The sequence below is a fragment of the Balearica regulorum genome, chromosome 1 (assembly GCF_011004875.1).
Source record: "Balearica regulorum gibbericeps isolate bBalReg1 chromosome 1, bBalReg1.pri, whole genome shotgun sequence".
NCBI lineage: Eukaryota > Metazoa > Chordata > Aves > Gruiformes > Gruidae > Balearica > Balearica regulorum.
The window spans coordinates 75,809,607-75,835,287 of record NC_046184.1 but is presented as its reverse complement, the minus strand read 5'-3'; the positions used below and the strand labels follow the sequence as shown (position 1 = coordinate 75,835,287).

General features: G+C 42.3%; 1 long non-coding RNA gene across 3 annotated transcripts; it reads right to left on the bottom strand.

The window, feature by feature from the left end:
* Positions 1 to 307: 307 nt before the first annotated feature.
* Positions 308 to 24,303, bottom strand: LOC142602715 (uncharacterized). Of its 3 annotated transcripts, none has more exons than XR_012836482.1 (5): positions 24,140 to 24,303; positions 23,740 to 24,049; positions 15,084 to 15,313; positions 5,231 to 5,391; positions 308 to 2,305 (listed from the first exon to the last, which is right to left on the bottom strand). It is a non-coding gene; the product is annotated as an uncharacterized LOC142602715 (long non-coding RNA). The 3 variants fall into 3 exon arrangements; XR_012836481.1 differs by lacking the exon at positions 308 to 2,305 and adding an exon at positions 8,228 to 8,351 and having other exon boundaries at positions 3,195 to 5,387; XR_012836480.1 differs by lacking the exon at positions 308 to 2,305 and having other exon boundaries at positions 3,195 to 5,391.
* Positions 24,304 to 25,681: the final 1,378 nt, after the last annotated feature.

The window sequence follows — 25,681 nt, the reverse complement described above, 5'->3', positions numbered from 1 at the left end:
TGCTGCCTCATCTAGCTGCTTTGTGGAGCACAGAGCTTTTTTTCTTGCAAGTCTCTCCTAAACACCGCTGATTCCCTTCTGCACCGTGTTTTCCTCAGGTAAAGCACTGGGACCCTGGCCATTCTCCTGCCTCACAGCTTTTTTTTAGGATGGAGCTTCTTCCTGCCCTGGTACAGCATTGCAGAGTAGGACACTGCTCATTTTGCCATCTCTTTTGTGTGCATTCACTGTAAGATGGAAGACCCACCTAGGAGCAGATCAGCATAACAGGCTCTATAGCTGGACTATTTTCCATTCAAACCCATCTTCTAAAGAATTATGCTTCTTTGCAATGTACTCATGTGGCTATATTTCTTTAATAATGCACTTAGACAGCAGGGTGCTGATGATGGCATCACTATGATGCTCTGTCAAGCAAGGGTCTCTGTCAAATCTTCAGCTCACTAAGAAAGTGTAGGTTCGTTATGAAGCCAGATTAATTGTATTCCAGCTCACGTGCTTGTGCCAGGATGCTCTTCCCTGCCACATTTTGATGCCACTCAGAAGTAGCGCATACCTGCAGCTTGATTTCCTCACCTGTTTTGTAGCATTATTAGCTTGGCTTAGTCAAGAAGTTGACAGCAGCTGCCTCATTGAATTTCACCAGATGGGCTGGCAGAGGCTTAAGATCTGGATGCTCATTTATTTTCATTACACAGACTGCATCTGTTTATTGTTGGTGAGCTTGATGCAAAGCTAGTTGAATTGTTTGGGAGACTGTTACCTTCAGTGTGTTCGGATCTAGGCCCATAGGAACATTTGTTCCTTTTTGCTCGAAAGAGGGAGATGCATCAGGCTTTGTTCCCCAAAATAAAAGCTGAATTGGAAAAAAGTGGTAGCTGGGAAGGAAAAGAAGGGGAATGTTTTTCTCTCCCACCAGAGGACATATTTTGAAATAAGGGTAGATTTATAAAGCCTGCTTTGTTGCATGGAAAGGGAGCAAGGATCCTTGCTGGGGGTAGCTATTGAGAACTCCATGGATGAAAAACCTGCTGACAAGAGTTTCAATTATCACTAAAGTGAAAATATACCATGTATTGCATAAGAGTTGTTTCTTGTTTTGCCAAGATCTGATCCCAAAATGAAAAATAACAGAGCAAGAAAAACTCCTTATGAAAATGACAGGAAAACAGTGTCCCCTGAAATCTGAGACCTTCAATTAGTCCACATCAGGTCTTCAAGAAGCAGAGAATATCAATGAACAAGGACAACATTTCTTTCTTTTTCTGTGGCTCTGTCTTCTAACTTGTTTTCAAATTGCTTTGGGCCATTTCCAGCCAGCCTGAATTCCACCTAAACGTCTGTGCCTGTAGTGGGTTTAGTGCCTCTGGAGAGCAGTTCAGAAAGCCTGAGGGAAATGCAGAGTGAGACAGACAGCAGGAAACACGAGACAAAGAAAACACTTGGTGGTATTAAAGTGAGCTGAATGTGCCCATTTTCTTCTGTTTGTTTTTTATAATGGTGATATCAGCTGGTGTGTTTAAACATTTATTTCTGTCCTTCCTTGTTTTAGGAGATTGGCTGTGTAGTAGAGAATCCTCTTGCTTCTAAGGAACATAAGGTACCAACTCAACCTCTATCCAGTGGATACTGTAGGATCCTTCCAGAAGGAAGATCTTATGCCCATTATCCATGATCCTTTTGGGTTCACATCATATCTCACAAGGAAGTAGAACTTGTTGTGACTACAATAACAGCAATTCAGAGACTATCATCCATTTGAGCTGCACATTTTAAGTGATAATCAATATTTGTACAGTAATTAGAATCTAAAATAAAACTAGTGTCGACTATACAAAGTTCTAGTTCCCAGTCGGGAGGGAAATGAGTGTTATGTCTGAGTAACCCTTTTTTAGCTGAGTCTCCGCATCCCCCTTTGTGCAGTGCCAGGGTTTGTTGGTGTGCTGGCATACTGTGTGATTGCCTGGCTTTTCAGAAGGGTGATGCTGTTGACTAGTGCAGCTGGGGCATTCTGCCTAGTCTCCCACCAGCTCTCCTCAGGAGGAAAATGATGGAAAGAATGGATGTAAAACACATTGTTTGTAAGGCCAGTGCATATTCTCCATTAAAAATGTTTCCTTTTGGACCATAAGAAAGTTCTGGCAAAGTTACTGTGGAGACCTAAAGGCCTTAACATTTTAGGAAAGCCCTTTTTCAGTCATCAGACAGCAACAGTCACTTTCAGTTCTCCGGGGAATTAGAAACATGGCACCCAGTGTCAAGCTATGATATCTCTCCTCCCTGGGGGCTGCAGCCTTTCAGGATACTGCTGGGAATAGGGAAAGAAAGACAAAGAAAAGTAACGTGATTTGTCCAATGGGAACAAAACCTGCTTTTTTTTTCCCCCTCTGCTCACATTATACCACTCCTCTTGGAGTATAATTCCAGAAGCATACTAACAGGTTAAAACTGTGATCACAGGGCACTAACCTCCAGATGGACGTATTATATAAAACCCACAAACACCCCTCCCCTTTCACAGAGGAAGCTGTCAAAGCACAGAGCCAAGGGAGCAGGCACAATTCCATGGGGAAAAGCATTTGGTTTCTACCAAGGCTTTGGGAGGATTTTATCTTGCTCATAGAATAGACCCAGCCATCTTTTGCTTTGTAAAAGCCACTGACTTTGCTGTCATCTTTCAAACTAGCACCCCTTATTGCCCTCCAGGAAAGTGTATTGGTGTATTGTGGGGATTGGAAGCTCTCTTCTGTCCCGTTTCTTTCTTCCTCAATTCCAGCCCCTGCACTCTCTGCACAGTCAGGAGTCCCAAAAGGCATTAGAAACTGAGGCTCATTTCTTTGTTTCTTTAGCTACTTGCACGACCCTTTTCACTGCAGCATTTAAATGTCTTTAATGTGTTTAAATTCCTAATAGCACACTAAAATAGGGAAGTTCTGTTGTCTGGAGTTTACAGATAAGTAACTGAAGTGCAGAAGACTTAAGTCCTAGATCCTGGGCTGCATCAAAAGAAGCATGACCAGCAGGTTGAGGGAGGTGATTCTCCCCCTCTGCTCTCATGAGACCCCACCTGGAGTACTGCATCCAGCTCTGGGGGCCCCAGCACAGGAAAGACATGGAGCTGTTGGAGCGAGTCCAGAGGAGGGCCACAAAGCTGATCGAGGGCTGGAGCACCTCTCCCGTGGAGACAGGCTGAGAGAGTTGGGGTTGTTGAGCCTGGAGAAGAGAAGGCTCTGGGGAGACATTATAGCAGCCTTCCAGTACCTAAAGGGAGCCTACAAGAAAGCTGGAGAGGGACTGTCTACAAGGGCATGGAGTGATAGGACAAGGGGTAATAATTTTAAACTAAAAGAGGGTACATTTAGACTAGATATAAGGAAGCAATTTTGTACAATGAGGGTGGTGAAACACTGGAGCAGCTTGCCCAGGGGGGTGGTAGATGCCCCATCCCTGGAAGCATCCAAGGTCAGGTTGGACGGGGCTCTGGGCAACCTGATCTAGCTGAAGATGTCCCTGCTCATTGCAGGGGGGTTGGACTAGATGACCTTTAAAGGTCCCTTCCAACCCAAACTATTCTATGATTCTATGATCAGCAATGGCATTTAATGCATGTATCTGTTTGTGGAGCTAGTCTTAAGTGACCTTTGTAAGGGCACACAGCAAGTGTGTGCAAGAAATGGGAACTAGCCAACATTTTTCAGGAATTAAAGCACTGGCTATGCTAGTGCTTTCTCTCCATCCCTAGCTCCATCTCAACGGGATCGATTATCAACCTATGCCATCCTGCCCTGTGTCCTTGGGTTTCACTGTTATCTCTAATCTTTGTTTATTACAGTAGTTGCAAAGGGTCAAGAATGAACTCAATTTCTACCCCAAAGAATTTACAAATTCCTGTATTTCATCAAAAGAAACAACAGGGAATATGATTGCCTTACTTTGCCACTTTGCCAAATGCAACAGCTCACCATATAGTATTCTGGACTTATGGAAATGAGTGCCCAAATGCACAAGTAAATTAACCCGGGGGGGGGAAGCTTTTGAGGATGTAGGAGATCACTTCTCCCATTTTCTTTTTTTTTTTTTTTTTTGAAGACGGAATCTCCAAGCTTTTCAGGCTGTCGCATTTTAATTTTTCAATCCTGTAGCTAGAATAACTGGCAGAAGTTTGTATTCTGTTGAAAGAGCAGGTTTTTCCTGGTTTTATGGTTGTAAACACACCATGACCTTTAGACAGAAATAATATTACAACATATAATTATGTGGAAGTGAAAAAAAAAAAATGAAAAGCTTTGCCACTTCACAGATAGTTTGCTGTTGCATTTATGTTCCCCGGCCTTGTAAAGAGCCTTTGTGAGTTGTTTTTTTGCCTAATGCTCCCACAGTAGCTCTCCCTTGAGTTTCTCATCTATCAGCTAAAGCATTCTAGATAAGGTTTATTCCATACACCTGACTTTTCAAGCATCTGTTGGTTGCTGTGCATACAAACCTGTGAATGAAGGTGGCAACTACAACACATTCAGATGCAGCCACATAAGCACCTTATTTTATTCTGTTTTCTATATGAACACAGGGTCATTTCTATCTTGTGCATCCTCAGTAGCTTAGGGGTAGAATGGTAGAGTGGTACTTTTAGTGTATTTTTTCCAATGAATATTTATCTACACAATATCCTTTAGCAGTCTTAGAAACTCCAAAAATTGGAATGCACCTACATAGATTCTTGTCTTAAAAATAACCCTCTCTCTTTTGAATGAGGTAAGAAAATGTATGCATTCACTGATCAGACTATGACTGTTTTGTAGGCAGGGAAATGCAGTTGTTTGCTGTTCAGGCACATTTCAGAGCATGCCTATAAATTCTCCTTCAGTCCCCACAGTCCAGTGTATGATAGGCTTTTTGCCTACTTTCTTCTGGAGCATCTAGCTGCAGTGATTTGAGGTGAGGACACCAGTCAGTTCAATGGAGCAATGGGTACTTGTCTGAGAGAGACCTGAATGCCTGCTCAGATTCCAGAGTGATGGAACCATGCTGAGAAATTCTGTGAAGCAACATCACCATGAGCCCAGCCTCACTACAGTTCTGAATTTTCTCCCTTTCATTATATTTTAAATAAAAAAATTAAAGTAGAAGGAGACAGGGGACTCTTCACCTCATAAACGGGTCTGTAAGGGATATCTCTATTTTAAAAAAACTATTTCTGGAAGAAGTGTGTGCTGTTAACTTCACACCATACCCCCTAACATTTCTGTGGGGTGTTGTAAATCAATAGAGCATAAAACAAGGTGGCTGTCCAGTGAGAAAGCTCATTTCCCTTTGATCTTCACCAGTATTTCAACTGTAGACGTCTGAGGAGCTCTTCTTGTTTGGAGATGAGATTACGCAGGTGAACACTATCTGAAAGGGAGAAAAAAAGGAGAGCATTGTATTAGTTATCAAAACATGAGACTAGCTTAGTTTCATCCTATACTCTCTGCTGACTCACTTTGACCTTGAACAAGGCCTCTTTGTGTTCTCCTCACCCTAAGAAGGGGGTAACAATATTTTCTGCTTCCTGGAAAATGATGTGAACATAGCTCAACGTTTCTAGTGCACTCGTATGGAAGATACAATGGGGACACGAAGTTCTTTTTCCATGTAGGACAACCAGGAAGAGTTATAACCACAATGTCTGTAGCGTTGCAAGCTTCCATTCAGGATGTGGTATCCCACCCAGGACACTACCTTTTTTACCCCCCTATAATTGTTTTTTTTTTCCTGAAAGTTTCAATCAAAATAGCTCAGCAGTTCCAAGATTGGAGCTAGGAAAGAAAAGACATAAATTTTGTCCTCTTACAACTATTTTGGAGATTTTGCTTAGAGAGATTCTGGCATCTCTGTCTGGTTTGGGACAGTGTCTAGTCATTTGGTGTAAAATCCGTTTTATCATATGTTACGGTCAGTCACAAACCCTTGAGAAAAACAGTTGGCAATTGCTCAGTGATGCTTAACAATGAGAAACCCTGGAAATGTCACTCTTGTCATGCTTGAGTCTCTGACAAGGTTCCCAATTTGATGGTGGAAACTGAAGTTCTGAGCAAACAGTAGCAATGTTTCAGGTGTGAAAGGAGATCTGTATTCTGATATTAGCATTTAGGAAACTCTGTGGACATGTGCTGTGTCTGTGTTTTTGTACAGGAGGAGATGCTACTCTTTTGGACCTGTCAGTGTAACTTTGACTCCTGAGAAGGTTCTGGAACAAGCTGTTAAAAAAACTACCTCGTAAGTACCTAAATGATCATAAACTGATAAAAGAAATAGCCAACAAGGATTGTTGACAATGGGTCATGTCAAGCCTGTTTAATTTCTGGATTTGGCTGGTTAAGTGGCCTTGGGGGGAAAAAAGGGGGATACAACTAATGTGATATAATCTCAATCCCAGTGACATTTCTGCTACTTCTCCATCACAATCCCATAAGGAAACTAATGAAATACAGTGGTGTTGTGGTCGTGAGAAGAAAGGTGTGCAGCAGTTGGAAATGTGCTCACAAAGAGCACTCATCAGCTGTTTGCTGTCAAATTTCAACTGAAGTTTAGTGTTGCTCTGTTCAGCATTTCTTTTGTCAGTTTGGAGGACCAACAAGAGACTATGGTCATAATATTAGCGAATGGGAGTGGTACAGGTCAAGGTTGCAAGTACTGTGGACACGAGCATCAGAATTCAACATGTGCTTGAAAAATTAGAGAGACTGAAATCAAACCAGCTGAAATTCAGCAAAGACAAATACAAAAGTCTTCCTCCTTACAGAAGACAAATTCAGCAGGCAAGCACAAAATTGGAAGTTTGTGGCTAGGCAGCATCAGAGCAGAGGAGGGAGATTTTTCTGACTGGACTCTATAGTATGATTTAAGGTAGCATTTTTGTGTCCTAACATCTAAATGTGAAGAGAGTGAAGCACTGGAACAGATTGTCTATGATGATGATCATGAAATCTCCCCTGTTGGACATTTTTAAAGAACAAGTGAGACAAACATCTTTTGAAGATTTTTAGGTATCGTTCACCAAGTAGTCTGTCTTTATCCCCTTGGTGATAGAACACCCCTGGTGTTCTATGATTCACACTACAGAGCTCAAGCTAGGTATATGTCAATAATCAGATACTGCTGAGGAAGAGATGAGCTTTGTTCTGACAATAAAACTACCTTCACATAAGCAGCAGTAGCAATTGTTCCACTTTCTCAAGTAGTGGTGAAGTCCCAGCTGGAGTCCTTTGTCTCAGCTGGAAGCAGTAAGTAGACACAGTCGAGGGAAAAGCACAGAAAAACAACAAGCATGATAAGAGGTGTAGAAAATGTGACTCATAAAAAGGAAGGTGAAGGCACTGGATCGAAAAGAGAAGACTGAGGAGCAGCACAGCAGCTTGGAAGGGATTGACGCAGATGGGGCAGCAACTGTAAATTACTTTGCTGTGTCCATTTAGGGAAGTGCAAGAAAGTATCAATTTCACCTTCACCTAAAAGATTTAGGCAGGATATTAGGTAAGTCTTTCTATCTGAAAGTGTGGCAAAATGTTAGGACATACTACCCAGGGATATCGATTTCTTAAAGTGAAGAAGATGGAAGTATCAGGGATGATGTCCAGATACTTTTAGCCTGCTTCAGTGTAGACTGTTGGACGAGGTGATCTCCTGAGACTCCTCCTAGCCTGCCAGATCTGTGAATTTATCTTTGGCAAGCATTTATTTTGGCATGTAGATGAAGTACGGGTAAATGGAGCCAAATGAATATATCTGGAAAAATCACTGACTTTGATAATGAGTGCGAGCCTGTTCTGAAGAAGAGAAAACAAGTATGTTGCAACATGCCATTGTCAGAATGATTTATAAGCATCATTACTTTTATGTTGTTTTTTGCAACTTACACCCCTCCTATTAAGGCCTGAATTTGCTTAGAAGGGCCAGGCCACCGTGTAACTTGTAGTGTTTGTGTCCTGCTTTTGTTTATGCTTTGATAAGTCTCTTGAATTTTGGAGGAGATCTCTTGTGAAGCTCTGCATGGGTCAAAATATACTGTGCTTTCAGAAACAGAACATGAATCACACAAGAGGTGCTTTTGGTCTGCCAATATGGTAAAAAGTCTGTTGGAAGCTCATTTGATTGACATAGTTAAATACATTTCTGGAAATTCTCATCCTGCAGATTTATTTCCAATTTGCTAAAATCAGCTGGTAAGGACTAGGACTGCTGCCAGAACATGCCTTAACATCAAAAGTCTTCTCATCCTCCATCAGCATCTGCTTAATTGAGGCTCTAGAAAAAGTGTCTGCTGCTTCCCCTCTCTTCAGTGGTGAAAAGAAACTGCCTTTGCATTTGATAAGCTGGAAAAAGATGAAATATTTGGCTGTTAGGTGGAAGATCATCCAGTGAATGTGAACCCAATAATGACAGTGTTTAATGTGTTTCTACGCAGAAATTCAAGTGCAGCAGATAGATACATGCTGTGCTCTTTCAAAAGCCAAAGAAATTGCCTCCTTTTCTAGTTAGCTCTATTACTATTTAGTTTCTGAGAGGCAAACCTGTTTGTTAGTGACTTTTCGTTTTACCATAATACCTGCAAAGATAATTTTTCTGGAGGAAAACTGATTTCATGCTGTATTACTGGACCTGTTGGCAGGCAGAAATAGTGAGCCTCACCTTCCCTTTCCTTAGCAGAGAACTTGTGGAGAAAACAGCCCTTACTGCTATGCAGTTGCATTGATGTTAAAAGAGACATAATGACTTTGGGATACGTATTATGGGTGCTGTTAACTGTGGAGTTAAATGACAAAAAGATGAAAAACATGTTAACAAACGCTTTAGCCAGAACATCCACCTTTTGTAAGATAAAGAAGGGATCTTAGAGCTAGAAATTTTTCTATGCATTGGCCTCACAACTACACATTTCAAAGTAGGCATCCAGCAGCTGCTGTTTCTCTACATGTACTGGATTAGTTTTTCACCTCCAAAGACACTGAAATGGTATGCTGTGCCTGCACTGACCTAAGAACAACCCTGTGAGAGAGGGCAAATGGTCCTGTCAGGTTATTCTCTGTGCCTTGTGCTTTCCACCTTCAGCACGAGAACTGCCGACCCAGCCGAGTCCTGCCGATCAGGGCTGCATGGAGCAGAGACGGAATGTGGCAGGAGAGGTGCTAGGACAGGGCAAAGGCAGCAGCAGTGGTGGGTCACCCAGGGAAGTCTTGTGGGGTGGGGACATGGGTATAAACACGTTTACCATTGTCATGCCCACCCCACGTTGCTGGGCAAGGCTGTCCTGAGCCCTCCTTCCCAGCAAGGTGGAATAGCTGCCTCAGCCACCTAAAAAGCTCCAGCCCAGCAAGCCCTGGGCCATGTCCTGCTGCGTCCTGCTTACTCTGGGCACATGCTGTGGATTTCCCACCCCAGTGGAAGAGCTGAAGCTGATGGGGAGGAGGAGCGCAGTGCTCTAGTTGGATGGGAGAGAAGTGTCAGGGAAATTCTGCCATTTGGGAACAAAAATGTAGGCTCCCAGCCCCATCCTGGGTTTGCCATGTATGAAGAGCCATGCTATGGGGGGTATTTGCAGTGTTACTTGGTGCTTGGTTTTATCTGAGAGCCTAGGATCACAATGCTACATTTGCCTATCAGTCAGACATAAATGTATAGGGGATTAAGGCTTTGATTCAGGAAAACATTTCAACAAGAAGTCGTGTCTTTAGCAGTAAAGCACTTCAAGAGCTATGCTGAATCTGTAATAAACCCTTTTCTTTGATACTGTAAAATCTCTGTCAAGAAAGGCAGATTTCTAAATGTCTTTAACTGCACTAGCTTAAGAGTTAGAACAATGGAAAAAGAAAAAATGCTATTAGAAATTATGGCATTTATCAGAAACATTTTAAATACTTTTAAATACGGAAAGCTGTGTCATAATCCTTAATCAGTCAAATCTGAAATTCCTATCAAATGCTGATGGATGTTTTGTCTTAGTGAAGACTGCAGAACTCTGCCCTCCTAATGGCATGGTCTGATCTACAATCACAGTGCCTTTACTCTAGACACTTCTAACAAATAGCTTTACCAGAGGTTGGTTTTTTCCATCTTCACTTCTTTCTTAAGCTTCTTCTGTAGTTTTGAAACATTGAGTCTTCCTACTTTTATACTCAAATCTTATTAGACACAACTATATATAACTGAAGCATGAGCTCATCCTTCCTTTTGATAGAGGAAGGCAGAAACCAAACCAAGTGGCTGGTACGTAAAGCCAGAAAAAAAAAAATATATGTCTTTGAGTGTGATTATGCATTGGAACAGACTAACATGGGACACAGCAAATTCTCCTCTGGCAGTTTTTTAATCAAGACTAGATTCTTTTCTGAAAATAGACTTTAACCAAAAAAATGCATTATTGAAGGAAATTGGATGAAGTTTAGTTGCCTCTGTTATGGAGAGGGTCAGCTAAGATGATACTAATGGACTTTTCCAGCTTTAAAATTGCTGAGTGCTTTATTGAATGAGCAAGAGAGTGAATTTTAAGTACTCAATTATTTTAAATGGATACTCCCTTGCATAATGTGGCACTGTATTTTTCTCCTGCAGTACCTGATGAAATTGTTCCTTCCCAAAGATAAATACGGAAGTATGTAATTTTTCCACAGGCTCTTTAAAATGAGTGATGCACCACTCAAAGGGGTCTTTTTTTTCTGTTTATTTCTGGCACAAAAGTGATGAGGACTTCTTAAGGTATTTTTAGAAAAATCCCACTTTTAAGTATGCATTATTTTCTGACAGCAGGATTTAAGGATAGATAGTAATTACTCTGTCTGTATGTATGTCACTGACATTTTGAAAGTTTACCTGTTGCTATAGGAGAAGAGATAAGTAGTGTAATATTAAACTCATATTTCAGCGAAGAAGTAAACATTTAAAAGCCTATGGGGGATGGGTGACACAGTCACAGATATAGCTGTAACACAATTCAAAGTGTCATTTCATATTTCTAACTACATCTTTGAAGCAACCTGAGTAGGTATTTAGTATTAGATCTGCTGTTTTGGAGGCGAGCAAACTCTGAGAGGTGCATTGAAGTGTTACAGCACTCAAAATGTGAAGTGCCTGGAGGGCCCTGATAGCTGCTTGAGTCATTGGAGGATGAACATATCTTCACACTCCTCACCATCAGTGTCCCTGGAGCTATGCTCTGACTAGAATTATAAAAATACCTTTCCCCTTACCCCCTCTTTCCAGTAGGAATAACTGCTGCACAGGGGCATTGGCTACCTTTGAGCAGTTCCCTGAATAATCTGCAAAGTAGGAAGAAAAAAAGAGATGATACCATATGGACCAGCTATTGCAGTGTTTAAACGTACCACAGAAAATCATGGCCTCAAGCCTTTCCTCACAAGGGCCAGAGATGTCTCCCTCCTGAAGTCCTCTCTGCAATGCCACGTCCATGTTGCAGAAGGCAGGTGCAGAAGGGACTGACTCCTGGCCTGTGGTTCAAAGGCTGTCTGTAGATCTGTTGCCAGGCACTTGTATGTGCCAGCAATTAGATTAGTACTCTGCTAGCAGGAAATATTTTTTTGTAGCACAACCCCTTATCAGAGTACTCAAATTTGTTACACTAGGTAGTATAATGGGAGTGGGGGTATTCGCAAGAAGGAGACTGGCTTGTCAAAAAGAGGGAGAATTTGCTTACCGAAATAAAGTTTAATTCCAGAAAGTAGAATCATAGAATAGTTTGGGTTGGAAGGGACCTTTAAAGGTCATCTAGTCCAACCCCCCTGCAATGAGCAGGGACATCTTCAGCTAGATCAGGTTGCCCAGAGCCCCGTCCAACCTGACCTTGGATGCTTCCAGGGATGGGGCATCTACCACCCCCCTGGGCAAGCTGCTCCAGTGTTTCACCACCCTCATTGTACAAAATTGCTTCCTTATATCTAGTCTAAATGTACCCTCTTTTAGTTTAAAATTATTACCCCTTGTCCTGTCACTACACTCCCTGATAACCAGTCCCTCTCCAGCTTTCCTGTAGGCCCCTTCAGGTACTGGCAAGCTGCAATTAGATCTCCCCGGAGCCACCTTTTCTCCAGGCTGAACAATCCCAACTCTCTCAGCCTGTCCTCATAGGAGAGGTGCTCCAGCCCTCTGATCAGCTTCGTGGCCCTCCTCTGGACTCACTCCAACAGCTCCATGTCTCTCCTGTACTGGGGCCCCCAGAGCTGGACGCAGTACTCCAGGTGGGGTCTCATGAGAGCAGAGGGGGAGAATCACCTCCCTCGACCTGCTGGCCACGCTTCTTTTGATGCAGCCCAGGACACGGTTGGCTTTCTGGGCTGCAAGCGCCCATTGCTGGGTCATGTTGAGCTTTTCATCCACCAACACCCCCAAGACCTTCTCTGCAGGGCTGCTCTCAATCCCTTCATTCCCCAGCCTGTATTGATACTAGGGGTTGCCCCGACCCAGGTGCAGGACCTTGCACTTGGATGCAGTAGTTGTAGTTGTAGGTCTGTTTGGATGTGACATGACTTTCAAGATGGGAAATTCCTTAAGCTTTGCTTCTTATGCAAAGTGCCTTTGCAGGTGACTCCTCTGGCACCTCAGTCCTTAGCTGCTCTTGCAGACTCTCTGGCAAGTTTTCTGCTCTTGATGTATTAAAATTAATTTAAAAAAGATTTAATTTGGATAATTTTTGTGATTTGTTCTTCAAAGTCCTTCTTTTTGGCCATCCTTATTGCATTTTTAAATTTAATCTGCTAGAGTTTACGATCCTTTCTATTTTCTTCCTTTGGTCATGGCTTCAGGTTTTGAACGTCTTTCTAATGCTTTTCCTTGCTCTGCTGTCTAACAAAGCTGGCTTTCTTTTGCCCTTTCTTCAAGCCTTTCTGAAAAGATGGTATGTACTGGCACTGCCCTACTGATATGGCATCCCTCAGCAACTTCCATCCAGCTTGTAGGAGCTTAATTCTCATAGTTGCCCCTTTTAATTCCTTTTAAAATACTTCCTCATTTTTATACAGTTCCTCTTTCTGAAGCTGAGCATGTCTGTAATGGATATTTGGCTTCTATAAATACCGTGCACTGCTCAGGTCCAAGTCAAGGGCTGCATCTTCTCTTATGAGCTCCTCCATAAAATGGAAGTATCTAAAAAATTGGCCCCAGTATTACATCCCACTATGATCTTTGCCAAAGGTACACAGGTATAGCTGAAGGCTCTACCAAATTGCTAGCCTTTACAGCCTCTGTCATCTCCCTCAGCGTGGCAGAGCAGCGCAATGGCAGTGCCGGGGCAGCTGGCAGCTCACCCATCTCCCTCGGGCCCGGGATTTCCTTCCACGTGGGTCCTTTGCTGCTCGGTGCGGTGGATGGTTTGTTGGTGAGGTTTGAGCCAAGAAGCGAGGCTGCGCTCTCAGCAGTCTGTGCCGCGTGGATCAGGTGAGGGAGTGGACGTGAGCGACGTGTTGTCATTGCTGACAAACGTGTGGCAACGTGTGCATCTTCCAGTATCAACACTTGCGCATGCTGAAACTCCAGCCGGTGCAATGAGCTGCACAGCAGAAGGTCCAGGGGAAAAAGAGAATTGGAGTGGTTCTCCTACATAAGCAGCGTTTTCTGTAGTACTTGTTAAAAAGGGGACCTCAGGTTAAAGACTGGAGCTGAGGCTTTTATTCTGATAAAGGGATCTAGCTAGCCTACATTTAGTAAATGGTATTGAGCCAATGCCTCAGAAATTGTAGGCAAGATGACTAAGAAGTCTGTTTGTCCTGGCGTGTGTGAGGTCACCATTTGTGCACTGCAAACAAGGAAACGAGAGAAATACGAGCTTGTCTTGTAATCCCACTGAAACGTTTTGGACTGAAAAAGCCTCTTTAAGGGGACAAATTGGTTAAGTGGCTGATATTTTCCGGAAAATTAGGCACAAACTCTTCTTACAGGTACAACCACAATTCAGAGGGCAGCAGGAATAATGCAGATATAGGAAGTTAGTTCAGCCTGTTATCAGCCAGCAAATGCAAAATGAAATAAATTACCTTTGTCATTGTCGTGGTTTAACCCGCTCAGCAGCTAAAACAACCACACAGCCAGTCACTCACCCCCCTCCCAGGGGGATGGGGGAAAGAATTGAAAATGGGGAAAAAACTCATGGGTTGAGATAAAGACAGTTTAATAGGACAGAAAAGGAGGAGGATGATGATGATGATGATGATGATGATAATAATAATAATCTTTCATAAAAAGCAGATGGGTTTTCTTTATCTCCTTGCCTTATTTCATACTTATTTCATATTTCATATTTTGTGTAGTGGTGCTTTGGGTGTATTTGTACCAATGCAGGAAAGAGAGCAAAATGTAACTGTGAAGACCAGTGTAGTGTTTACTTGGATAGGCTAGTTTTGAGGGCAGCTAGTCACAAAAATGTAAACTGAAAGTACAGATACCGCTTGGTTAAGTATCTATCTGCTTTGGCAGCAAAATAGTCCCATTTTCTAGTGTTTTCAAATCTGTGTGAGGGAACATCAGCATCAGTATTCTTACCTCGTCCCTGTGGAGCTGCCACCGCAGGTGCCCTCTCCAAAGGGGTGGATGCACAGGGATTCTTTTGCTCAGTAAATCTGAAATCTGAATCTCAATTTCATAGTTGCAAACGGAATGAAAAACCATTCAAGTCAAGCTGAATATTTCCCTTGACCATGGGCGCTTGATATCACTTCTGAGCATTCTTCAAAGCCTCACAAGTTTCCCTGTGAAACTAGGAAGAATGCTCGGTAGCACTGCTGTGATGTGATGTACAGGATTTCTTGGCTTCAGCCTTGGATAAACAAATTTAGCAAACAAAGAGTAAAAGTAAGTCAAAAAAGAAACAACCTGAACTGCAGCGGGCCAGCGTTTGTTGTGGCAAAGCCTGGCTGAGGTGATTGCTGCTGTTTGACTGACTCTTATGCACTATCTTCTTCCTCACTTGAAGAAAGAAGCTGTGTAGATGGCAAGAACCAGGCAGCTTCAGCATGCAGTAATCAGCGAAGGGAGCAAGCACGGCCACACAGAGAGCTTCCTTCTGGTGAAGTCCTACAAGACCAGTACAAAGTTTCCTTTACCTTTCTCATTATGTTCTCCTGACTTCAGTGGAGGCTTTCAACTGGGCAGCAGTAAATATGCTTCTTCAGTAGTAGCCATATTGTTAACTAATTCTCTCCAGGGCTGGAATATGCAGACCACCAGCTCAACCAGCTTGGGAAGACTCAGGGCATAGGGAAAGGTTGGGTGGAAATGATTGTTTTATGGATGCTTGTTCAGGAAATAGCAATAACTCTTGAACAGCTTGATACTGCTTTTGAAAATAAAGAATGAAAATCAATTTTTAACTGATAAGCAGAGAAAGTAATTAAAAAGCCAGATGGGGTTTTACCCACATGGCTAGTCTTAGTCAAGGATTCCAAGAAGCAAAAGCATGAGGTCAAGTAGCAGCTCAACCCCACTTTATCTCCCCGACAGTGACAAATGGTGGGCTGGAAGGAAAATCGCTTCAGACACGTGCAGACTTTTCCACAGCTAATCTGAAATTTTACATTTAACTGGTTTTGAAGCGTGTGGAGTGAAGATGGTGTAGAGAATAATAATGTATGCTTCAGTGAGTTTCCCATAACACAGCAATAACAAATAGGCAATAAAAGTGTCACAGACATTGACAAAATACTGACTATCCTCTTCCTTTGTTGTGTTTTTGTCCCTATATATAACTCAATATTGTGGCCATGATCTTTGCTTAATGGTGACCTTCAAGCTTAAAAACAAACTGGACTTGTGGCTATATATATACACACACGCACACACATAAAGGTGCTCTTCCTTCTGACAGAGAAAACCTAGCAGAAGGAAAAATCCATTTTCCCCACAGGCTTTCTTGTTCAGAAATAATAAGAATAAAATATCAAACATTTTGGCTTTACTGAGACATGTCTGGGAAGCGTCAGAAATACCGTTTTCCTAGCTTCTCCTTGAAAGAGCTAGGGAATCACATCTTTAGCATAGACATCTTTACTCCCAAATTTTTCCCCAAGTATTTGTGTTCTGTTTGTTCTCATTTATTGCTTTTTTCCCAATGTAAACCATAATGTATAGCCTGAATTAAGCAGCCGTTTCTCTTCTTGTGTTGCCTAGCTAGCTAACCTGTGGCAGAGATGGAATTATTAGAATTTAGGAATTTTTGGATAGTGCCCTATCTCTCTCTGGTCCTTTTAATTCTCTGTCCTGCCCCTTCCTTTGTCCCTCCCAGCTTCCTTCTCTGCTATGGTTTAAACCATTTCAAGATACAAATCAATGAACAGTGTTATGGAGAAAAAAAAAATCTATAGTGCTTTGACTATGAATAATACTAAAGAGGTTTTTATTTCAGAGGTTTGAAACATGACAAAAACTAAGGCAAAAAAAAAAAAAGTTTTTAGGAGGGAAGAAACAATTGAAGTTTGCCAACGGGGTGGCTCTCCTTCCTCCCACAGGAAAAAAAAAGCCTGCAATGATTTTTCCAAGATTTTTGGTTTTAATATGATTTTGTACCAGGAAAAGAACTAGCATGATTAACTTCTAAAAAGGAAGATAAAAAGATGTGCTAAGGAGCCTTTTCTTTGAGGCAAATGGTGGTCATCAGTGTAGGTACATTATGAAAAGTCCTGGCAAGATGCACGTGGGGAGGGTTGATGGTACTTCAGCCTCTGACTTCCTCAAGGCTGGGACCTAACTGTGGAGGAAAGGAAAGAAGCATGAAAACCTTCTTCTGTGTTTCGCTGCAAGTGCTTCTCAGCCCTGATCTGGGAGCTCTTCTTCTGGGCAAGACGAGGTAAAGGTTGGAGCCAGTTCTGTCAGTACTTATGGCAGAGATTTTGGGAGCCTGACTACATTCCCTAAATGCTATTTTGAAGGGTGAAGCACTCTAAGCTGCATGAGTGAGCAAGCAAATAGAGGGTGGAAAAATGGACTCCCTATAGGAGGCTCCTTAAGGAAACTTTCCTCCTTTGGCAGAAATCAAGACTGATGATAGCAGCATTTTCAGATACTGCTCTGAGATATCAGTGAAGCCCCCCCCAGACAACTGCTTGACAAGTCTGCTCCAACCTGGAGGGGACCGCTGGGCACAGCCTTTCTGCACTTTCTTTCCAGAAGGCTTAATTAACTTCAGCTAGATTTGGGGGAATCCTGAGTGTTTTCTCCAGGGGAGCAACCTCTTGGAGCATCAAAACTCTTACAAACATCTAGAGCTTCTGACAGCTGTATCATTATCTCACCTTTTTTTTGTGAAGTCGAGAAAAAAAGAGGAATCTTTTGTGCTGTATGTGTTTCTTCCATACACCATGCTTTTAAGCCACTCTTACACTGAAAACTTCTGTTCCTTTCTATGCTTTTGTCTTGTACATTGCAGTTACTGGGGTTTACCTCTGGCTTCAACAGTGCAGATACAGGTCTTCTCTGAATGGCAAATCACATTTATTTCTGTGAAGTTGCTTTTGTACTGCTTCTCCTTCCCCCTGAGCCCACAAATGACTGCACTGGTTTTCTTACAGCCCTGTGGAGGGATAGAGGCAGTATCCTTCTTTGTGTCTGAGCCCTCAAAGTCATCACTTGGTTTGACTCTGCTCACAGTGGTGTTAAAGCTCAGCTTTTTATTCAGAAATCTCTCAACAGTCACTTGCATTCAGAGGCTCAAAACTTTCCAAACAGCCAATGCTGGAGAACCCAGGAAAGAAAAGGAAATCTTAAAAAGATGGACAGGGAGAAAGGTATCTTGAAGTAAAGCTAGGCTGAAGGCAGTAAGCTTAGTTTCAGGAGTAGAGAGCTGTACTCTGCAGCCCAGCAGAAAATCCCATTTTTCTGTAGGGCTGAAAGGTGTCTGTATTGTCCTTGCAGTTCGGTGTATGATCCAGTGATACTGAGATGTTTTCTATAATTATTTTGCCTGCATTTTTTCATGGTGCCTAGTTTAGCTTTGAAAAAATAACCACAAGTGCTACTACAGGCTTAAGAGTTTTATCGCCTGCAGGGTCAGCCAAATGGGAGTTTTCCATGTAAGGAAAGCATCTTGAGAGGCTGTCTTTCTCAACTCCGGTCTTCACCCAAGGCCTAGAGTTAAAGAGTTATTTGAAGTCCTACCAGAAGCACATGTAAGTATGAGGCAGCATTATCTTCAAAAAGGCCCTATCTTGATCATCAGCCAGATTTTCAGGCTGTTCCCTGGAGAAATAGCAGGACTAACAGTAAGCAGTAGCTGTTCCTTCATATCAGCTCTACAGTGTATTTCAAAAGGGGTTGTAAGGCCATGGTTCAGAGAGGTTCATAAGTCAAGAGGAAGTTGTAAGTAAACATATAAAGATGCAGTCAGTCTGCTTGAAGTGCAAAGTTCACTGCAGCTGGGCTTTAGGGTCTTCTCTGTATAGACACAACAGACGTTCAAGTTCAGATGAGTACTTGGGGATGTTCCTAACAAGCTCTGAAGACCATGGATGAGTGGGACTATTCAGATCTGACAATCTGATTTGATCATATTTCTAGCTCTGATAATACATTTTCTGTAAATACAAAACTTTGTGCCCACTGAACTCCAGCATAATTCTTTATTTTAGAACAATTTCCTGGACAAAGCAATGTAGGTAGAACAAGAACTGATAAGAAACCTCAGAGTAAATACAAGATTGTGCTCCTTTTTCCACCAGACCACATAATTTATATAATAACATCAGTTTTTAAAGATTTGCTTCTGTATGACTGTTCATTCTCCAGACACAAAAATACTTCATGAAAACATTTTGGTGGTTTTTCCCACCCGATTCAAGGCACGAAGTGCTAGAAGCCTTACAAGGCTGTTCTTTTGGAGCTCATTCCCACTCTGGAGCAGGCATGCAAATGTTTGTGTGATTCTGCAGAATGTATACTTCAGGGATCTGAGTTCCCTGATGGAGGAAGTGAGTAACTCGGTTTGAGTTCAGTGGCAGTTACTCATATCCTGTGAGGAGACAAGTGAGAAGCGGGGGAAGAAAACACAAGAGGAGGAGGATCCAAGAAAAGAGATTGGGGGGGGGCGGGGAGGAGATGAAATGACAATCACTGAAGCCTCAATGATAAGTGGTCCTCACTTCTTCTGTCCTTTGCTGGCACAACACAGTGAAATTTGTCATAATTGTGAGAATACAAGTTGCAGGACAGTAAGATGATCCCTGATTGTTATAATTTCCTTGGGTATCTTTTAATATTTTATCTTTCAGAGGCATGTAGAATTATACGAAAATGTTAAATGCAACTACAAGTTTGTGTTTATAGACAAATGTTATATATGGGGGTGTGTGTCTGTATATATTTATATGCACAGAACTATGGGAGGGGATTTGGATTTTTAGAGATAAAGCTGAAAAACATGCTTACAAGTTAACTCATTATTTCATGCATTACTTCAGGTTTCGATCCTGACTTGCCTGTTGCTTTATGGATCAAATCCAGAAACAACTGTGTGTAATACTTGACAAGAAGAACCTTTACTGTGTCCAGAAATGTGTCACTCAGGAGTCTAAAGAGCACATTCGGGCTTGCCCATTCCAGATTCAGGTACAGAAATGCTGGATTATGGAAATGGCCAACAGCCTTAGGCCACTGATGACAACACCACAGCAGCTTCCTTCGGGGGGGGGGGGGGGGGGGGGGGGGGAGGACAGGAACCACCCACGTTTCTATAGTGCTCTTACTACGGCTCTCTCTGGCCCTCCAGCAGAGCGATGAAGGGGTTCAGTCAATGCCAAGGGAAAGCTGGGTGCATTAAAGGCAGGCTTGGATCCAGTCTTCCTTGGTCTTTGGGGATGCTAGGCTCTGACATTTTGGTTCAAGCTTGTGTCACTGCTAAGTGTTTTACTGCATAGCGTGCATGGGCCAATAAACCGAGCTGGCTACAACAGCTCCAGCTGACACTAGCATTCTCTAAAGAAGTCTATAGCTTGGATTCCATTGATTTAGTCCCTTGCTTGGATCATTAATTTCTCCAGTAAAGTCTGGGGGCAGACAGGGAGCATGATGAGAAGGCTGATCCATTGCTTCCCAGCAGAGGCAGTTCAGAACATGCACAACTTGGGAGTAAATGGCACTGCACTAACACATCAGGTTGTGTCCATACAGAACTGCTGAATCAGGGCCATAAAGAAGGCTAAGTCTAATGCACTGTACTTAAAATGCTTCCCAAAAGGTTTTGGAAACCTCCAACATCAACTGAGATTGTGTTCTTAAGAAATGAGTTCAAAATAGGTTAAGGCAGGCTTATTTTTATATTGTGAAGCAGCCAAGGGTACTTTTAAAGTTCGGCAAACTGCTTGCCTGCTGTATGAGGAGACCAGCAATGCCACCTGGAAAATACTGTGCCTAAAATCATGGAGGGGGGGGGGGGGGGCAGAGCTTCTCAAACATATTTTAGAGCAGTTTTAAATCACCGTCACCCCATAACCCACTGCACACACAGCATCTGTCCTGGCTGGAAGGGAACTACAAGCTTACAGAAACTTGGACTTTCACAAGCAAAAATAAGTATTTATAATGGAGGAAAAAAAAGTGAGGCATGGTGTGGGGAGAGGGAGAAAGATCAAAATTATTTTCTTACTCTTTTCTTTCTTTCTCCAAATCCCTTTGGCAAAGAATCCCCTTCCCCAAACCTTGACAATAGGCACGATAAAGCCCACGACTAGCATTTCTGATCTCCTCTGGAAGCTCCTGATTACAGATTCTCTCTCCTCAGAGAGCAACTCAGGTTTTTTCTGGAGAAAGCACTGCTTACATAGCAGCATGAAGGGGTTTTGAGCAGCAGAGCCAGCTGCAAGGCCGATGGGTTTTGGGAGGACAGCTGTGCCAGGTCCTTGAGGGACCAGAGAGCCTGTGAGGGAGCACAGGGAGATGACAGGGGCAAGGGTGCCACTGGAGATTGGCAGACACAGACAGCACCTGTCAGACAGCCACAGACTGGTAGAAATATATTGAAGCCAGGCAAAAATGGGATGTAAAGAAAAGCTTTGCAGAGGTCATGTAGGAAAAAATGGGTTGAGGGGGAGCACTCATGGGTCTCTCTGCTGAGAGATCAAAGTGGTGAATCCAGCTGCCTAAGCTTAAACTCAGTTTAAAGGTAATAGGGATGATGGGTCAAGGAGACAAGATGTAGAAAGAGTAGGTTAACAAGCAATTATATGATGTCTGCAGTATTTTATTATGTTTGTCATCTATCAGCAAGTTCCTCTTCTCCTTCTATCTTCTGACACTTAGAATAATTTTGCTCTAATTACATGCCACAGTTTAGAATAATCATCTTCTTTTTCAGAGTGGTTGGAGACCATTTAGAAATATTTTATTCTGTATTTCTCATGAGTCTGTAAATAGCCTTAGCCCATCAGGATACGGCCCCAGGAGGGGTGGGACAAGCACATAATTCACAGACCAGAAGTAGAGGGTACCAGATTCTCCTCTGCATAGACTCCCACCCTGGTTCTTAGGCAGCATACAATCACTCTCAGGCAGAAAGAAGTTTTTAAAGGATGATATGGTGACCTTAGTACTCAATATCGAAACATTGCGCACGATGTTCATCTTTTATTTTCTATTAACTGTCCTTTGTTTATTTATTTTAATTAGCTACCAAATCTAGCTAGCTTTTTCTAGTGGCTTCCTGGTTAAACTGTTACATGAGTATTTAGGTCAAGTCAGCCTACCATTAAGAGAGACAAGAGGAATTGTATCTATCTGAATGTCTGTGCCTGTGGAGCGAATCTGAGAACTCCCCGAAGTCTTTCAATTGTTATTATTCATCTCTCTGCTCAGCACCTGGAGCTATTTTTAACATTGATATGCCAAAGTATCTACAAGCCTATGTGATAAGTAAACATAGCAGACATGGGAATGATGTAAGTCTACAAAACCCCTGTCCCACTGCCTCTCCAAAAAGACATTAATGAAAATGTTGTGATAAGTGAGAAATGTCTGGTCAGCTTAACCATTAACACAGACTGAACTATTCAACCTTCTTAATAAAGGCAAACTTGTGGGAAGTTGTTGTGGGATGACATTTTCCTCAGGTGACATCATTCTACAATGATTTATTGAAAATATCGCGATGAAACATGGAACGAGACAAGTATTCTGGCCTTTCCAGACACCTGTGAGTCAGCCTCGACTGCTTTTTCTTACTCCAAATAGAGACAGTTATAGAGCTAGTTTTCTGAAAACTGTAGCAGTGACAGAGGCACTAATACAAAGAGTAATTAAAGCATATTGTTGACATATTCTGGTTCTCTTACCCTTTCAATCACCCAGGCGCTTTTTTCCCCAGCCCATTCCCATTTCATAAGGTTTATTTATTAATATTGCAAATGATGGAGATATACACAAAACACGCAAGTTTTAAAAACCTGATTAAATTATTTCACTGTTTTTGGAGTATCATTGTGCTCTCTGCAAGCTGGCAGCACCTCACTGACTATGCAGGGAGAAGGGAGAAAATCAGCATCAGACAGGAAACTCTTTGCAGGAAACTCTTTAAAAATACAAGTTTCGTACTTTAGCCTAATGTCCAAAGCGCACTGCAGCTTTGGTCATCCTTTGTGCATCTATCCCCAGTGGCAAAGGGACACACCTGCCTCATTAAACTCCTGTTGAATTACGGTAGGCCCTAGTCCTTCCCTGCTCCTTTTATCCTGTCACACTGCACGGACAGCTGGCACGTGGTGGAGACTCAGACCCTGTCTGCATTGGGAAACTCAATTGATTTGTCGCTTGATTGACTTGCGCCATCCTTCACCATGACATATGCATTTGCTAACCTCCCCGGTAACAAAGGCCAGTTTTGTCCAAAGCTGATGGCATTTTGTCTTGTGGCTGGCATGAAATGAAGTGGTAACAGGGTTCGTTGGGTAGATCTACTTAACGCCACTGTAATGAAGGACACAAGGGAAATCCCTTCCTAGTGCCCTGAGGCAAAACGCGGGGTTTGAACGGACAAAGAATAACACCTGTCTCTCCAGATAGGGTACGCGTGCCAAAAGAATCCTTGCACGCTTCTTTCTTTGTGGATAATGACAGTACTTTGTTAAGACCTGTCTTTCTAGCAAGTACTTCAGAAACTAAATCAGCTTACAAATTACCAAAAGAAAGTAATACCAAAGCATACCTTTTTCATCAGGTAAACGGTATACATCTATTAAATACAGTCAAACTAATCTCATCTCAAGATCTGTATAGGACCCGTGGTATTTATTTCATCATTGCCTGCCCAGTTCCTTAATATTTAATTACATTTATTTTCACTTGCCAGAGAATCATGATATCAAGTTGACAGGACAGTCTCTTGTATGAAAACCTCATTTCAGAGAAAAAGCAGGTGAAAGTATGTCAAAGCAAAAAGCAGAGGCAGTCACAGCCATACTTGGCTGTTTCATCTGAGCCACAGAAAATAATTCTCTGTCCCTTTATGCGAGTTCAGAATGGATGTGTCTCCTGTCGCAAGATGCTAAGCAGATATTTTACTTGTCAGGACACACAATTCAACTGAATGGGTTATTCAAGAGTTTGGTTATCAACAAAGGACTACTACATCCCCATTTTCTTGCTGCAATACTCTTTTGCTGTCCTTTTCATCCCACACACCAACCCTTGTACATCCAAAGTGCCTATTTAGCCCCAAAGTTTAGTATGTATTATATTCAATCCATTTTGACTGACAGGATTTGAGATTTGAACTTAGGCTACTTACCTTCCAGCACAGAGCGCTAATTTTAGGGTTACATGCTGTTCTGAATCTTGGCGTCCCTTTTCTCAATGGAGCACTTTTACTCTGTGTGTTCATTTGTGCAAGGACTGGAAGCTGCATCTTTCCTCCACCCCTTGGATGTATTGACTCATGCTGAGTATGAACCACATCTATGTGTTCTCAATCTGTCTTTCTAGATTAATGACAATTTCAGTGATTCCAGGTGAGGTGAAACATCTTTGAGAGAAAAGCCTGGCATGGGACCTCAAGAATGTTTTAGAGAGTGGTGTGTAGGGTATCCCCTGAAAACTGTATGCAAAAGTGAACACAAACAGCTTAAAGTTTCTAGTATAGACTCTTTTACTTCAAAATGCTGTTCTTCTACACTAAAAGACTGACCTGAAGATGTGCTGTCAAAGGACTGACCTGAAGATTTTGAAAGGAAGGAATTCAGCTCCTGGGGACAGTACAGGGTTGTCACAACAAGGAAGAGTGCCTCCTTGCAACTGATTTTGCCACACTTCTCCCCTCAGCATAAGTTTATGGAGGGTTAAAATGCCAGAACAATGCATTTCTGGCAAGCACAACAGCTGGCTCTATTGTGTCTGGTATAGGAGTTCCTGAGTACGTCAGGATTATGAATCATAAGTAAAAAGAGAAAATTAAAAGCTCTGCAGTGCAGTGTCTCCTTGCAAGCACTCCAGTGCCGTCCTGCACTCCTGTTTCTGGGAAAAGATGTTCCCTTGACCTCAGTGGGGTATTGTAATAAATCTCTGTGACACACTATTAACACCAAAGAGGTCAGGTTTTGTGCGTAGGTTAGATCAGAAGTACCGTAACAAGGACTAAACAGGATGAAAATGAAAGGGGCTGCCAGGGTGAGCAAGACCAATTGCACACCACCACTTGGTATTTAGTTCAGAAGCATCCAGTCACACAACCCCAAACACTGAAACCACAGAACAGCATCTCACACCACAAGGCTGTTGCACCAAAGACCAAAAGCCACAAATACTCGAGTACCACAGGAAGCAAGCACAGGTGATCAAGGGCACTGTTAAGGTACACATTCCCTACAGTAGTAAGAAACTTGTTAGATTAAGTGCCTGGATAACCCTAAGAAATAATCCAGTCCCATGCCATAAAGAGGTAAGAAATAATTTTAACAATCCCTGCCACAGAGACTGGGGATGATATCTTCCCAAACTTAAATTTCAGGATCAGTCTAACCCTGAACCTGTGGTTCAGACATACCAGTGCAGCACCAGGGAGAGTTTTCAAAGCCAGCTGCAGTGTTTGTACACCACACCCAGCTCTAGCTGTGTTCATGGTTGGGTTGAAAAAGACATCACTCTTTGAAAAGCCATAAATCATAACATGACTTGCTCTGAAGACAGAGAAGCCTGGAAAATGTACAGTTAACTGCTGAAGTTCAGTTGCCACACCTCAGTGTCAGATGTTATCGAAACAAACCACAAGTTCCCTTTACAAGGCAGTCTACAACCTGTTTATACTTTAACTTCATTATTTAAGAAGGTATGTTATCGCAGCTTTATTCCAGCAGCGATCAAACATAAAGAGCTGCGCAGAGTATAAGCATAATCCTTCTTACTTATTATCACTTAATTACCCTAAATGATCAAATTCATTTCTGATGCTGCTCCATAGGATTCTTCCTGATACAGTTTCCCTGGAATATAAGTTTGTCTTACATTTTAGCCTACCAATTTACAGTCTATTCCAAAGCCCATCAAAGTCAGGACTTCAGATGAGGTCAATATCCACCATTACACAACAGACAATTAAATATGATCTAGTTATAAATAACAAGCAACACAGTTAAGGAATACTGGCATCTACAGATGCCTAGCAATTTTCTTAAATCATAAATACAAGCTCATGACACAACTTTTGTGTAAAGAAAATTGATCCCTTACTCCC